The 14,832-nt window shown below is 45.2% G+C and overlaps 1 protein-coding gene across 4 annotated transcripts in view; it reads left to right on the plus strand.

The window, feature by feature from the left end:
- The first annotated feature begins 5,277 nt into the window (after positions 1 to 5,277).
- Positions 5,278 to 14,832, plus strand: part of FZR1 (fizzy and cell division cycle 20 related 1) — a 33,478-nt gene continuing 23,923 nt past the window's right edge. Inside the window, exon 1 of one of the 4 annotated variants that reach the window (XM_006267381.4) lies at positions 5,278 to 5,363. The gene's annotated coding sequence lies outside the window, so the exon portion shown is untranslated. Of the gene's footprint in view, positions 5,368 to 5,816; positions 5,924 to 13,366; positions 13,418 to 14,832 lie in introns of those variants that run through there. The other 3 variants (XM_014599851.3, XM_059719861.1, XM_059719860.1) reach the window with 3 other exon arrangements.

A 14,832-nucleotide genomic window follows, 5' to 3' on the forward strand; every position in this document is an offset into this window, starting at 1 on the left:
ATTCAGCAGGATTCCCAGGTGCAAGAGTATATCCTGTGCATTGGAGAGCCCTGCATGGCAAATAGAAATTAGAAGACTTCTAACTATCAGGGGAATTGAGTTTTGGACGGGTTTCTGAGTTGAGTTACAGGGGCAAAGAACCTGAATTGCTTTAAGATTAAACTTAAACAGATTATGGAAGAGATGGTATGATAGGCCCTGGGGTTCTTGGTTCAACAATCAATATGTATAATATGTGGAATCAAGTGCAGGCAGCCCCTAGAGTAACTAGGAACAATGACCACAAGTTGACAGAGAGCAGATTTAGGTTGGACATTAGAAAGAACTTCTTCACAGTAAGGGTTGCCAAAATCTGGAACGGGCTCCCAAGGGAGGTGCTGCTTTCCCCTACCTTGGGGGTCTTTAAGAGGAGACCAGACAAGCACCTAGCTGGGGTCATCTGCCCCAGCACTCTTTCCTGCTCAGGGCAGGGTGTCGGACTCGATGATCTGCTGAGGTCCTTTCCGACCCTAACATCTATGAAACTATTTGCAATCCTTATGCTGGCATACACAGGTAACTTCCTTGAGGTGTGGTAGATGCCTGGCAGTCCCTTGTTTCAGGGCTTTTGCTGGCCACATGCAGGGACACATGCAAGTATTCCCCCCGCCCTTCATAAATACTGCCTGGTTTTCACGGGGGAGGCAGGAGTACCCTTCTCTGAAGCACTGGACATTGGTCCTTGCTAAGGCCAAGAGGTTTTGATTGAGGTACACTGTTGGTCTTGCCACTGCTTCAAACATCATAGGTTCCTGGCTAGAGAGGCTTACTCATCATCAAATTTGGGGTCAGGAAGGAATTTTTTCCCAAGGTTAGATTGTCAAAGACTGGGGGGATTTTTTTTTGCCTTCCTCTGTAGTATGAAGAGATATTAATCAACTACGTCCCTGTTGCTGAAGCGACAGGCCATTGGCAGTGCCCTCATCTCTCCTACTTTTCTCTATGTCGTGTTTTTGGGTGTTCCTGATGTTTCTATTTTTGTGCCCTATAGCTGAGTGTGAGGGTCTGAAGGGGCAATTTTGAGGACCCTTTGGCTTGGTTGCCTGCAAGTGCAGGGGGTTGGACTTGATGATCTAGGGGGCCCCTTCCAGACCTATATTGGAAAGTCAGAGCTTCCCCTTGTAGCCTCCTTCTCCAAGGGGCTGACTCATAAAAAGGAGGAATTAGTAGCCGCTAATGTGGGGTATCCTGAGTTTAATTGCTTAGCTCACTTGCTTTTGTTTTCAATTATATACAGGACATCCAGGTAGCCAGCTGGCATTAGGGGCAACTCAAGGGGATCTGAGAAGGCAGGATGAGGGGAAGCGGGAAGCGGGAACAAACTGTGATCAGAACTCAAATTCCAATTCTCTCCACAATCCTAGTAGCCAGAGCTCGGACACTCGCCCTATCCTGATCTACACCCCGAACTCTGTCTTCAATTCCCCTTTGAGTCAAACCCAGAATTCAGCTTACAATTCCTTTCAATCTGATCAGATTGAAAACTCAAATTGAAAACTCAGGGGCAGATCCTCCTCCCAAAACCTGTCTACAGAACCCTGATTCTGATTATCACCAAACTCCTAACCTGCACAGAATCTAGACCCTGGTCCCTTCTTGGAGCTCAGGTATCAAACTGCTCCTCCCCAGCTCACCCAACTTTTGGGAAAGGTCAGGATTGAGCACTGTGGCAATAAGATTATGCAGTTACATAACTGGTTCTAAATCGGTTATTTTTTAAAATGAATAACTCAGCTTTCTTAGCCTCGCTCTTGACTATGTGGTTGATTGTTAATAGGCATCCCGACAGAGTTGAGCCAAGGACCTGATTAATCACAGGAGATTGGGCATTGTTAGAAATATGGAAACCATATTGCTATAGTTTATGGCATTACAGCAGTAAAAAGGAATACAACAAAACAGCTCTGGACTCCACATTTTAATAACAATATGGAAAAATTAGAGCAGGTTCAAAGGCAGGCAACAAAATGATGAAGTGCTTGGAATGCAAGTCATATGAGGAGCGGTTCAAAGAAATAAGCCTGTTCAACTTGTGGAAATGTGATTAAGAGAGGATATGATACCAATCTTCAAATCTCTGAAGGGCTACCATAAAGAAGAGGGAAAGCACCTTTTCTCCATTGTTGCTGAGTAGGACACACACCAGTGGCTTGAAATTGCAGTACGGTACACTTAGATTGGACATTAGGAAAAACTTCTTCACTGTCAGGTCAGTGGAATAGATTGCACAAGGAAGTTATATAATCTCCTTCACTGGAGGTTTTCTAGAAGAGCTTGGATAAGTGTTAGTCAGGGATGATCTAGGAGAAGCAAAGCCTGGAGTGTATTGTGAAAGCAATAGTTGAAAGCTCAAGAAACTCCAGCAAAATACACACTGCTTGGAGATCGTGAGAAAAGCTCTGCAGGCCAGAAAACTGGAAAGGGCCAGGCTCAGCATTGGGTGAATGAAGAAGAGCTCCATAACCAGACTGGTCACAAAAGAAGATTAAAGGAGCTGGGGATGAGATGATTGGGAGTTCTGGCTCTGTAGTCAGGGTGTGTGTTGTGTGCAGTTGTGTTTACAGTTCCCAGGCTGTAGTGCAGAGTGGAAAGTGTCTGGTTATTATCCCATGCTCCTGGGCTTTGCTGGTTGCTGCGTGGGGCCAGGAAGGAATTTTTCCCCTTCCTGTTGCTACTGATGTCAGGATTTCCCCCTCCCTCCCCAGAAGCACTGGGTGTTCAGCTGTAGCCAAGACTAGGACTTTGACTGGGTTGTACCAGTGCTTCTACTGGGACTACAAAATCCAGAGGTTCCTGGCTAGAGGGTCTTGTTACTCCAGTCAGGGTTAGATTGTTCACCACATCTGGGATCAGGACCTACTTCACGGTTTTGAGATATACCCCATGATCAGATCAGCATGGACTGTGGGGAGTTTTGTCTTCCTCTTTAATACGGGCATAGCCCTCTTCCTTGGATCTAGCAATGTCCTTGCAGTGGCAGGACATTAACATTGCTTTCATCCCCCACTTTACTTGTGGCAGATTAGGTGTTTTGGTGCATTGTGTTTGGCAGTTGCGTAAGAGGATTGTTCATGCAGTTTAAGAATGGGTTAGACCAGGGGTCACCTTTTCCCAATGCAGCTGGAGCTTGTGACCTGGCCCTGGCTGCAGGCCGAAAGTCTCACTTCCTTCCACCTCTCCCCTCCCCTCCAGCTGACAGCTGCCTCACCTTTGCTGCACATTCCTGACCTCTCTACAGCAAAGAAAGTACAGACACTGCAAAGCGCTAGAAAGGGCCTGGGCAGCATGGCAAAGCTCCGTGCCACCAATCCCCTGGGCCAAATTGGAGTTTGCAGGCTGGATTAGACCTCTGCAGGTTGGATCCAGCACACAGGCCATAGGTTGCTGACCCCTGAGTTAGACAAACATTTGTATATGATGGTTTGGATAGGGATGATCCTGCTTTGAGCAGGGAGTTTGACTTGCAGCCTTCCTGAGGTCCCTTCCCGCCATACTTCTCCAAGATTCCTCAAAAACATTTTTCTTGTTCAGTGTATTGCTAAAATATGGTGGGCTGTCTGTCTACCAAAGACAGATACTCTAAAAGAGAAGTGCTTAGGTGTTACAGATATATCATTTGTATATAAGGAATATTTAATTTCCTTTAACATTTACCAAACCCTCCAAGGACTACCTGGATACAACAGGTCACTGGCTATTTTGATCCGGAAATTCATTATTAAGTTAATAGTTAGAAAATGCTGGTAATCCCAGCTGAAGCTGTACTTGGCCCTGGAATTTGTGCAAGGACTGCTGCTGAGACAGACTGATACTGGAGCTGAGAGCTGCTGCCACTTGTTCATCCTCCCATTTACTACCGGGAGTGTCTGAGTGCTCCCCCATGACTAACACTCTCCATTCCCAATGCCATCAAAACCTGGGCCTGGAGTTGCTGTGCTATTCCTCACGGCCACGGCTCGAAATCACGGCTCGCAATCACACCACGCCTTCTGCTGGAAGAATTATAGACTGGAGTCATTGTGAGCTAGCTGCTGCCTACCCAGGAAGCTGAACTCTTGGCTACAGGTTATACTAAAGTCAGCTAAACTCATATTTCTGAGTTGCAGCCTATTCCTGCCACGACTGCAAGCATCATGGAAAGCAGATGAAAATCTCTTAGGCTTGCCATAAAGTTGCGAGTGTCAGCAATCCTGCGATTCGTATCTCATTCGAAGCTCTCAGGGGAACTCGCCTTTGATCCCAGCAGCCAGAACCACGGCAAATCAACCTTCAAAGCCACGAACTGAAGGGGCATACGCCAACCCTTCATTTTTCACAGGACGTCATGAGATGATCCTTCGTCGTCGTAAGGCACTTGAACAGAGATTGGAGTTTGTGTTCTCCTTGCGTTGTGAATGTATTACATGGACTTTTTTGCCACAGGGAAAAGAGGCAGAAATATCCGAAACGTCGCCACGCCCAAGCATTCCAGTCACTCCACCCAAATCACGTGATTACGTTTAAATCAAGTAAACGTCTTTAAAAACGGTCGTATCCAGATGATGCAGCTGTGATGGTGCAGACATTATGCAAGAGGCAAGGATTTCTTTCGGGTGATCTTTTGTATTACACCATCTATGCACTTGGGATCAAGTCAGACAAGGTTTAGGAGGCAAGGTCCCAGGCATCTTTAAAAATCCTTCATTTGGTTTTTGGGCCCTTAGGTTTCACCCAGGTCACACTTTTCTTTGCGCAGAAGCAATCGGAGGCTTATTTTTTATAACCAATAAAGCCGAGGGTCTCGTATAATCACTTGACTGCAGGAGCCGAGGCTTTAAGAATCAGATCAAATATTGGAAAGCTTGTAATAAAATCTGTTGCGTGAACCATATTGGGTCACCACGCACCTCCCTGCCCAGAAGCGTCTTCGTAGGACTACAGGCCACCACCGGGCTGTAGGGGCCCAGCCCTATCCCCCCCAGTCCAGTCTGGGTCAAGATGTGGGGGGATCGGACATGTTTTGGGCCACTGCAGCGCAGCACCCCTGCCCCCGCTGTGATGAACCAGGTCCTGCCAGTGAGGTCAGCGCGGCCCACTGCACCATTTCATCACAACATGACGTCATAACTCGAGCGCAGGCCATGCGGCGCGGGCAGGCCGCAGCGGTTACCACAGCAACAGACGCATCCTTCCTTCCTGTATTGATTCGAACGGGCCCAGGGGGGCGGGGCTCCCGTGATGCCCCGCGCTGGGGGCGGGGCCGCGGGCAGTGGGGGGAGCGGCCGCCATATTGGGAGCGCTGGGGCCGGCGGAGACTGACAGGAGGCGGAGCGGGGCCGGGCCGGGTAGGTGAGCGGCGCCGGGGCCGGGGGCTGGGGGCTGGGGGCCTGGGCCTGGGCAGGGGGTGGGCCTGGAGCTTCCGGGGGCCCCGGTGCCCTCTCTGTGGGCTGAGGCTGGAGGGGCGGGCCGCTCCCGGGCAGGGCCGAGCCGGGCCTCCTTGCTCCCGGGGGGCAGGGGCGACGTCCCATCGCAGACCCCCTTGGGCAGCTCCCGCGGGCGCTGCGGGGAAGCCTGGGTGGGGCCCTGGGGCTTGGCCACCTGCTCCCTCTGGTTGCCAGCAGCGGGGCAGCCGAGCCGACTCGGCGTGGTCTTGCCCAGCGCCGAGCAGGTGGCAGCAGACGGGGACGCGCCCACAGGCTGGCAGCTCCAGGAACCCGCAGGGCCGCGCGGGGTGAATTTGCTCCTTAAAGCCTAGAGGAGGCCCCTCGTGGAGCGGGGGGCGAGGGAGGCTTGTGCTGGGCTCTCGCTGCCGAGCCCATTCCTCTGGGGCAGAGAGGGCTTCGCCCTCCGCAAGGATCACGCTGGCACCTCTCAGTAGCACAAAAGCGTATAACGGCTGTCGGAGGTAACAGTCTTCACGTTTTAGTCCCTCCTAAATTTAACCTGTCAGAAGATGTCCTGATGAATATCTTGGCATCTGTTAAGTACAGTTGGGCAAGTTCGTATCCTGCTGTTCTCCGTTCTGCCTCGGGTCTTGTGAGCTGGGCACGGCCTCAGCGTTTATGACGAGACTGCCGACGAATCCTTGAGTCAGTACGCGGCGTGTCCAGGGGCACGGGCAGGTATCCAGCGTGCGCAGCTCGAGTACGAGGCGTCTCTGCTGATCCAGCGCTCTTCAGCTGTGGCCCGGCAAGGGTCTTTCTTGGAAGTGAGAGGACAGGTCATCTTCTGCGGCCTAGTCGCTGCTTGGTTCGTTTGCTGAAACAGCCAGTAGTGGGCTGCGCAGACTTGCACCTGTCTAGAACAGTTGTTCTCAACTCTTTGGGCACATCTACACATGTTTTTTAATGCGCAGTAGCCTATTTTACTGTGAATTAAAGTGTCACCTAAAAAACTGTGCAGTTATGCTAACATGCAGTAAAATAGGCTACTGCACATTAAGGATCACTTAAAAAGCACGCACGCTCGTTACTGTACATTAAGGCAGCCTAATGCGCATTTGTTCAGTACCTCATATTGGAGGTATTCAATTTTAACGTGCGTTAGAAAAAGCACCTTCATGCACGTGTAGACTATTAGACTTGAGGCGCCCCTCAGAAAATGCTAGCACTTAATTTTCATTTATTTTTGATGATAGAAAAATAATAGTGCAATTCTTCTGTTGCCAAGAACTTGGGCTAACAGGGCAGAATGGTTTGGACACCACAGATTCCTGTTTAAAATCTCTCGGTTTATCTTGTGAATCGTTTTAGCAGTGCTAACATTGCATGACAGCTTGTGGCACTCTTGAAAGGATCTCAAGGCATCCTGGGGGTAGGTGTATGCATGTGTGCACGCATCACAATCTTCTGTGAGCTGAAGCTCACTTCATCTGCTTTCATGTAGGTGAAATGAGTTCAGCCCACAAAAACTTGTGCTATATATATAGCTTCAGTAGGTCCCTACGGGTCTTGTGAGCTGGGCACGGCCTCAGTATTCATGACAAGACTGCAGACCGATCCTTGAGTTGGTATGTGGCGTGTCCAGGGGCTTAAAGAGATGGTCGGGTATCCAATGTGCACAGCTCTAAATAATATTTTACATAGAAACCTACTGAATTAACGGCAGAGTGGAGTGCCCAATGGCTCCTTTAATTTTGCAGGTTCCCTTGTGTGCCCCCCCCTTCCATTGATTGGTGGAGGGGCCCCACTGCTCCCCACTCTCCATCTGTTCTTGATCGGTGGGAAAGTGAAAACTGCAGTTTTAAATATGGTGCTGTTTTTGCTTACTCTCTGGTCAGTGACCACAGGACTGTCGGAGGCCCTTTGGCCAATCAGGAGCGGGATGCAAAGACAGCACCATATTTAAAACAGCAGTTTTTGCCTTCTGCTGTGAATTTGGTAGGTCCCTAATTATATGTGCATATTTTTGTTAGTCTATAATGTGCAAATCTAGCCTGGCTTCTATTTGACTTTAGATTAATATGGCTGACTGTCTCACTGTCAGCTGTAGCAGTAACTATGATGGTGCCTTTCATGGCATGATGGGCATACCCATTGGGAGCTAGCCCCAAATTCAGCTCTCAAACCCTACTGAACACGTATTAGAAGGAACAGCATAGTATCACTGGTCTGGACTGTATATAAACAAGCAGCCAGTATGTAAAAGCTTGTTGGCTGTCCCCTCCCAAGCATTTTCTTTTTCCATGTATTTTAAGATCAGAAGGTTCCGTTAATACCTTTTAAAAAGGTACTGCTCCTGATCTGCAGTTTATTACTCGCTGGTTTAGAAACACTGAAGTCAGCTTTTTTGTTTTGTACTAGGGAAGAGCTTTTCGTTAGAATAGTCATTAAAGCTAAATGAAACCTCTTAGATCATCTTGGGGTTATCTGTCAAAGCTCCTGTCTTAAACTTCATTGCTTGAATGAGTTTTATTTGATTTGTAGCTCTCTTGAAGGCACTGTGCTCACTTTCCTGGGGAGAAATGCTGAGTCTTATCAAATTAGTGTGTTTAATGATGCTAGCCTAGTGCTTCATGCTTAAGGGTTCATCACTGAAAGCAGTTCTCCTGCTGGTAACAGTTTGTCATATTAAAAATTGTTTTTAATGTACAAACAGAATTCTGTGTAGCTGTCAATAGGGGCTGCTACATTTATAAATGTTGTGACTTAATATTTTTGTTCATAGATGGCCAGGAACCACATTGAATTAAGTAGTGGAAATATTGGATGCAGTGATCAAACTGACTTCCTTTTTAATTGCTTGTTTTTCAGTAAAATTCTGTAAGAAGATGGAATTGAGAATTAAATGTTTTTGTTTTTAGATCTATCAGCATCTGTTAATATTTTGTTTCAGTAAAGCAGATGTTCTCTGGATGTTTGCCTTTAACAACTTTTACTCCTTTTATGGGTTTTTAAAAAAAAATCAAGGTAAATTCTAATAATGCCTACATTCTAATAAGTATAGTTATTTTTATAATGTATGTATGAATATGGTGAAAGTATTTAGATGCTTGTCCAGCCAGATCCTCAGGGCTTGTATTGAACTGTACAATGTTGGCTTGAAAGACAGCTCAGTAGGGAAATTTCAGGCCAGATGTAGTTGAGCTGTACCATCTCTAGTGCTCATGATTACCCATGCAGTAACCATTTTTTCTCAAACCATCTAGCAAAGTGCTATTAACTAGAGCATAAGCTACTAAAAAGTAAGCCCATATGTTTTGTGTATAGTCAGAGTATTTCATGGAACTGTATACAGTAACTTTTCTTCCTTCTATTCTTGTGTGTCCCCATCTAGAATCCATATAGTCTGAATTTGGATTATTTAATGGGGAAAATAGCCCCTTTTTCATATGATCTGTATCCTATGCACAGCGCAATTCAGTTCATCTAAAAAAAAAAAAAAAAAAAAGAATTAAAAAGAATTGCAGAACTTAAACAGATTCTGTTTTTAATTTTCCTTGTTGTTATTGATACGCTTGTAATTTCCTGTTTTCTGTCCAGTAATTTATGTAAAATACCTTTAGATAAAGGAACTCTGACTGCAGAGGTCAGTACATGAAGTGAGCACATTTGGCCCTTTGCATCCCCTGTTGGCAGTCTTGGCAGAGGCCAAGGAGTGAAGGGACAGAGCAACTGAATGATTTTTCTCTTGCAGAGGCAGTCCTTCCATCTCAAAGTACCAGTACAGCAATTGAGTACTTTGAGAGAAGCTGGGTTTGTCATACTCTATATTGTTCCTGCTTATGTACAGAGGAAGTGAGAAGTCAAACTCTAATTGCAATATATTCAATTTTAGTTTCTGGTTGCTTTATAAGATGTAATAATTCAGTTAGGCCTGACTCTTATTAGTGGGTAGCCCTTTAACATCTGTGGAAAATTGTGGCATTTTATTCATATCTTTCACTGATATAGATGATGGTACCAAGTATACAAAGTATAGGCAGCAAAGAATGTGGTCCAATGTATCAATGGGAGTTAATAGCTTTGATATAGATAACCAGAGGTTCTGAAGAAATTCGCCTGAGATTTAATATCTCAAATGCTAAAACTAGGTTCCTGACAGGATCTGCTGGAATTGAGCTTGATTTTTTTTTTCTCTGCCTTTTTGATTAAACGTCTTTTTTTTTGCAGACAAGAAGAAGGGGACTTCAGCTGTTTCATTGTTTTGCTATACAGCATCCTTTATTCATTGAGGCCTCTGAATTGAAAGATTTTTTTTTTTTTTGAGCTGTTCTGCCATTCTGCCTTTCATGTTGCCCTTTCTGTTTGTCTTTCTGTGATAAGGAAACTTATCAGGTCTTTTTATTAAACAAGTGCAAAGTTCTTGTTTTGGAGACAGAGGCCATTGATTCAGGCTCTCTGGTAAAACTTGGGCATGTGCTAAGTCAGGGGTAGACAGCTTGTAGCAATCATGCCGCAAGTGACATGAGCAGCCTCTGTGTGGCACATGGCAGATTGCAAAAGGGACAAGAAGAACAGTGGCAGGTAGGGCAGGGAACAGCAAGCAGAGCAGGAAGGGGAATACAGGGCAGGGAGCAGAAACCAGAGCAGCTGATTAGGCAGAGGAAGGGGATTGTAAGAATTTTCTCACTTAGGATATGGCATTTGTATGCAAGCAATAACATTTGCATTGTCTTAAAAACCATCATTCCCCCTTCAGACCTGCATTGATCTGCATGTTTATACCATTGGAGTGAAAGTATACTAGCCTTTTTTTGGGGGGGTAGGAATACAATATTTCTTCCTGGTAGACTGTTCCCCTGCCTTAGCGAGGGGAAGATAATGCTCGGCCACTGCCATAGTATTCATGTCCCTTTCAGTTAAGTGTCAGTAAAGCAAATCTTGTGTGGACCTAATGGAATCTTCTGTATGTCTCTGTATGGGAGTAAGAACAAAACAAAACTGAGTTTGTGTTCTTTAATCCTACCCCAAGCAAAGATCTAACATTGGTTTCGTTGGTACTATTTCTTCATGATGTAAAGCTTTTCAAAGCTATATGGATTATCCTAAAGATGGTCAGACTCTAGAAATGTATTCCTTGGTTAGAACCTGCCAGATATGAATTGTTAATCCTGTGGTATTTCTCCGGTGTTTTGTCATCTGTATAGTTCTGGCTGAGCGCAATTGCAGTGCAGCATACAGATCACAGTTCTGTCTCTAATTTTCAAAGCAGTTAATAGATCAGGATCATTGGCATCAGAAGCTTCCTGAGAAGCAGTTGAAGAACTTGAGCATAAGGCTGTGTGTGCACAGCAGCTTCAGTCATAAGATGGCGAGCAGTCTGCACCCTTGGCATTACCTTCACATACATTCAAATTCAGCAAACTACAGAAATTTATACTGGAGATGAAAAATGCTTGATTCACTGTGATCAGGTTCTTTCTTATGAGGAAGGGATATGGCTTTCTGACAAGATGGATGTGAAGGATGGCACCTAGTTATCTAGGCTTACTAAGAAATCAAACAGGTCTTGAGTCTGCATGACTCTGCCTAGTTGGGTGCTGTATGGAAAGCAGAAACAATGTTTTGGCTAATTCTTTAATGTATCTTTGCTTTCAGACCAGCATCATTCTGGTCTTGCCTTGGTTTCTGCTTGAGCCAGCTGACTTAAAGGGATGTCAGATTTTCTACATCTGATAGCAGTTGAGCACAAGATATCTGCATACTACTGATCACTAGGCCTCTGGGATCTTTTCGTTTCTCCCAAAGGTCTTAATCAGTAACAAAGATGCTGGGATATTATGGATCCTTGTAAGCTCAGATATGAGGAGTGTTTGGTGAGGGGTGGGCTATTTATTCCCATGTTCTGGAGGGGATTGGCAATGTGTTGTGGTCTAACGTCAAAAGCTTCAACAGTCATCAATCAGTAGTGTGAGCTTTGAGATCTTTCCTGGGTCTGCAGCCATAAAGGGTGTGTCCAGACAAGCACACATATGTGTTTCCCCAGGGACAAACAGCAGTGGCACATAGCCTTGCTACTGCTATTTGTCCCCTAGGAACACTTGCAGGTGTGCTGTGGCACGTGGCAAGTTGCCCTGGGTGGGGTAGGAGAGGCTGGGGCCAGAGTTGGGGCTCATCCCAGCAGCCTTACCTAGGATTCAGCTTCCTGTGGCTCCAGTGGCAATGATTCAGCACGCAGAGCATGACTGGCTAGCCAGGCTCCAGTTTCAGGTGGTGCACGCTGCAGCCACGTGTGGCACCCCAATGTCAAAAACACCCACCACGCTGCAAATTAGCAGTGTGGTGAATGCCTGCATGTGTGGTGTGTGCAGTTTGTGGCACGCGCTGCACGTGTATGCTCACTACGGCTGTGCAGAGCTTTGGGTGGTGATTCTATTGGGCCCGATTTGGTGGCAGAATCTTTGAATCCGAATTGAATCGGGACCAATTATGCCGAAGCTTGGGAGAGCTTTGAAAAGATTTAGAGCTTTGATTTGGGCAGTCCCTAGTGACTGCAGCAGGAAGCTGCAGCCACTTTGAGCTGGAAAGTACTAGGGGAGGGGGGACCATGGGGGAACCCTGCTAGCCCCCCCACGGCTGCCCCCCCGCCCCGGTACTTTAAAGAAAAGCCCCGGTACTGCTGGGTGAGGGGTAATCTCTGCTGCCCTCCACTGCCCCATGCTGCATGGGGGGCTCTGCATGAGTCTCCTGGCCCCCACCCAGGCCAGCTCTGGCCCTTTAGGAAAAAAATAAACGAACAAGAAAAGCCCTGGGATTCACCGCTCTAGGAGTAGCCTCAGCCTTCGGAGGCTTGTTCAGAGCCCCCCACGTGGTGCAGGGTAGTGGGGATTGTCCCCAGGGGTTTTCTTGTTTTTTGTTTTTGTTTTTTTTTCCTTAAAGGGCTGGAGCTGACCTGAGCAGGGCACCTGTGGGAGAGCTGGGGGAGTGCTGGTTGGTGGGTTCATGCAGAACCCCCCATGCAGCGTGGGGCAGCAGGGATTGCCCCCCCCCCCCCCACCTGGCAGCATCTGCTGAGTCGGGGCTTTTTTTTTAACGAGTGCCAGGAGCTGGGGCAGCCATTGCCAGGCTGGTGGGGATGGGCCTGGCCTGGCTGATTCGGCCGAATCGGGACAGTGATTCGAATCACTGAATCGAATTGCTGTCCCCTCAATTGGCCGAATCTGAATCTGAAACAAATACTAACCGCTTTGCACAGGCCTAATGCTCACCTGGATGTGCCCAAAGAGGTGGTTCTTTAATGCTGCTGGAGCTGCCTCCAGAGCACCCGTTGTGATACAGCTAGGACGTGAGCTGGTGGTTACTGCTTTTAGCCAAAAATAAAACTTCTTATGCATGTGCCTTCATAGACTATGCAAGACGTATGATAGAGCCTGGGGAATAGTGACAAATCATTTTTGTATCTCAGCAGCCTAGTGAGCTACTCTGAATGCCAACAGTAACTAATTCACCAGGGATGCCATTATCTTTTTTCTGTTAATGGAAAAGCTGCTTCTGGTTTCAAAAGATAAATCAGTCATTTTTATTATAGCTCTTTAAAATATTAATGCTTATTAATCCATTTAGATGAAATGGACTGACTTGTGCTTTAGTATTCTGGTTTAAATTTGGAGTATCTCTGTGCAGTGGTTAAACTGGCGTAAACTAATGCATCTAAGAATTGATGCTCATTCCTCATAAATCCGGGCTTAAACAAAATGAAGGGTTCTCACTTAAATATCATCCTTTATGTTTTTATTTGACCTTTTAATAACTTGCAAGTTGCTATTGTATTGCATGTATTTAGCTTGCACTGATTTTTCTAACAGCTGGCTCTTAGCAGTCTTAGAAACAGGTGTTCATAATTACCTGCTGTATACACAACACCTTTTTCTGTTGCTTAGTAATAGTCTTAATTAGAGAAAGCATTGTATGACAATTCGAAGGGTTGGAAGCTAGGAGGCTTAGGTTTGATTCTGTCCGTAAGCAGATCATTTAACCTTTTTCTAGTTTTCCTCTCCATAAATTATGGGAAAATCACTTTTGTAAGGCTCTTTGAGAGTTGTTGGTAATACTTTGGACTTCAGTATGTTACTCTTATCTGTGGCTTGTACTTAACTCTCATTAAGCATTCATTTCTCTTTTCTTGGGTAGACTTTCTAACTTTTGGAAAGTTTTGTGCATGAAAGTTGGTTGCCTTAAGTTGGCTTTCTTGCCCCCCTCTTTTTTTTTTTTTTTTTAAATCAAGGCAAAACCAGGCATTTTAATTGTTAAGAATTCTAAGTTTGTAAATTAGTGTATAAAATGTAGGTTGAAGAACAGTGCACGCTGGTTTATATTTTGATGGACTGCAGTACATTTGTTGTTAAGCCTGTTAACTTTTACTTGGAAAAATAAATTGCAGTCCTCTGATCCAGCTTTTCTGCAGTTAAAAATGATAAATGATGGTATAAATGCTTAATACTACACAGAACAGCTTTAATTGCATGAGGGAAATTTGTTCTCAACTTAATGTGACTGAATTGCATCATAATTTTTTGTTCTACAAGAAATATTTTCTTGAAATGTATTTTACGTTTTCTCTTGTCATCTCTTAGGATAGAATCACATTTAAAAAAAGGCAAAAACCACACAAGATCAAGAATAGCGACTGCTCATTTAAATATTCTTTTGAAATAACATTCTGAGTGCCAGTTTAAATAGTCAACAGATATGTTAACATTCAAATGCATCCAGTTTAAACTATATACTTTGGCCTTGTGCTGTCTTGTGAGAGATGTCTGGTTCTACCCAGTCTTCAGGAAATTTTGGTATTGGGTATGTAATGTAGATTTTGCCACTAGCTCAGTCATAGCTGAACTCTCTTGACCCCTCTCTTGAGCAAGAGTTGAACACTTGGTTTTAAAAATGCCTATTCACGTGATTCTTACAGTGGTTGAATGTGTGCTTTTAACAGAGAAGCTAAACTGTTTAGATAAATGTTGCACATAGGCTATATTGATGTTCTGCTTTTTTATTTATTCTAGGAAAACCTAAATCTATAGGAATAGTAAAGCCACTAGAATATGTAAGGTGATTTAAGTAATGTACCTCTAAATTAGTGATTCTCGGGCAGACGTTTCCTCTGCCTGATTGAAGGGTAATTGTACCCGAAAGCTTGCAAAGAAGATTTTTTTCCAGCTATATGAATTGGTCTGATAAAAGATATTGGATTTACCCAAAGAGCCTTGATTTGCAACCAGGGTTTTGTGGTGTCCCACAATGTCTTCAAATCCTTTCAAGGATGTGGTGGGCCCTGCAATGTTAGCACTGTTAGATGTGAAAACATGATTAATAAGGTAAACCCAGAGTTTCCAAATAGTCATCTATTTGACTAAAATAGATAAAACGCTGGCCT

The sequence above is a fragment of the Alligator mississippiensis genome, chromosome 16, assembly GCF_030867095.1.
Source record: "Alligator mississippiensis isolate rAllMis1 chromosome 16, rAllMis1, whole genome shotgun sequence".
Taxonomy (NCBI): Eukaryota; Metazoa; Chordata; order Crocodylia; family Alligatoridae; genus Alligator; species Alligator mississippiensis.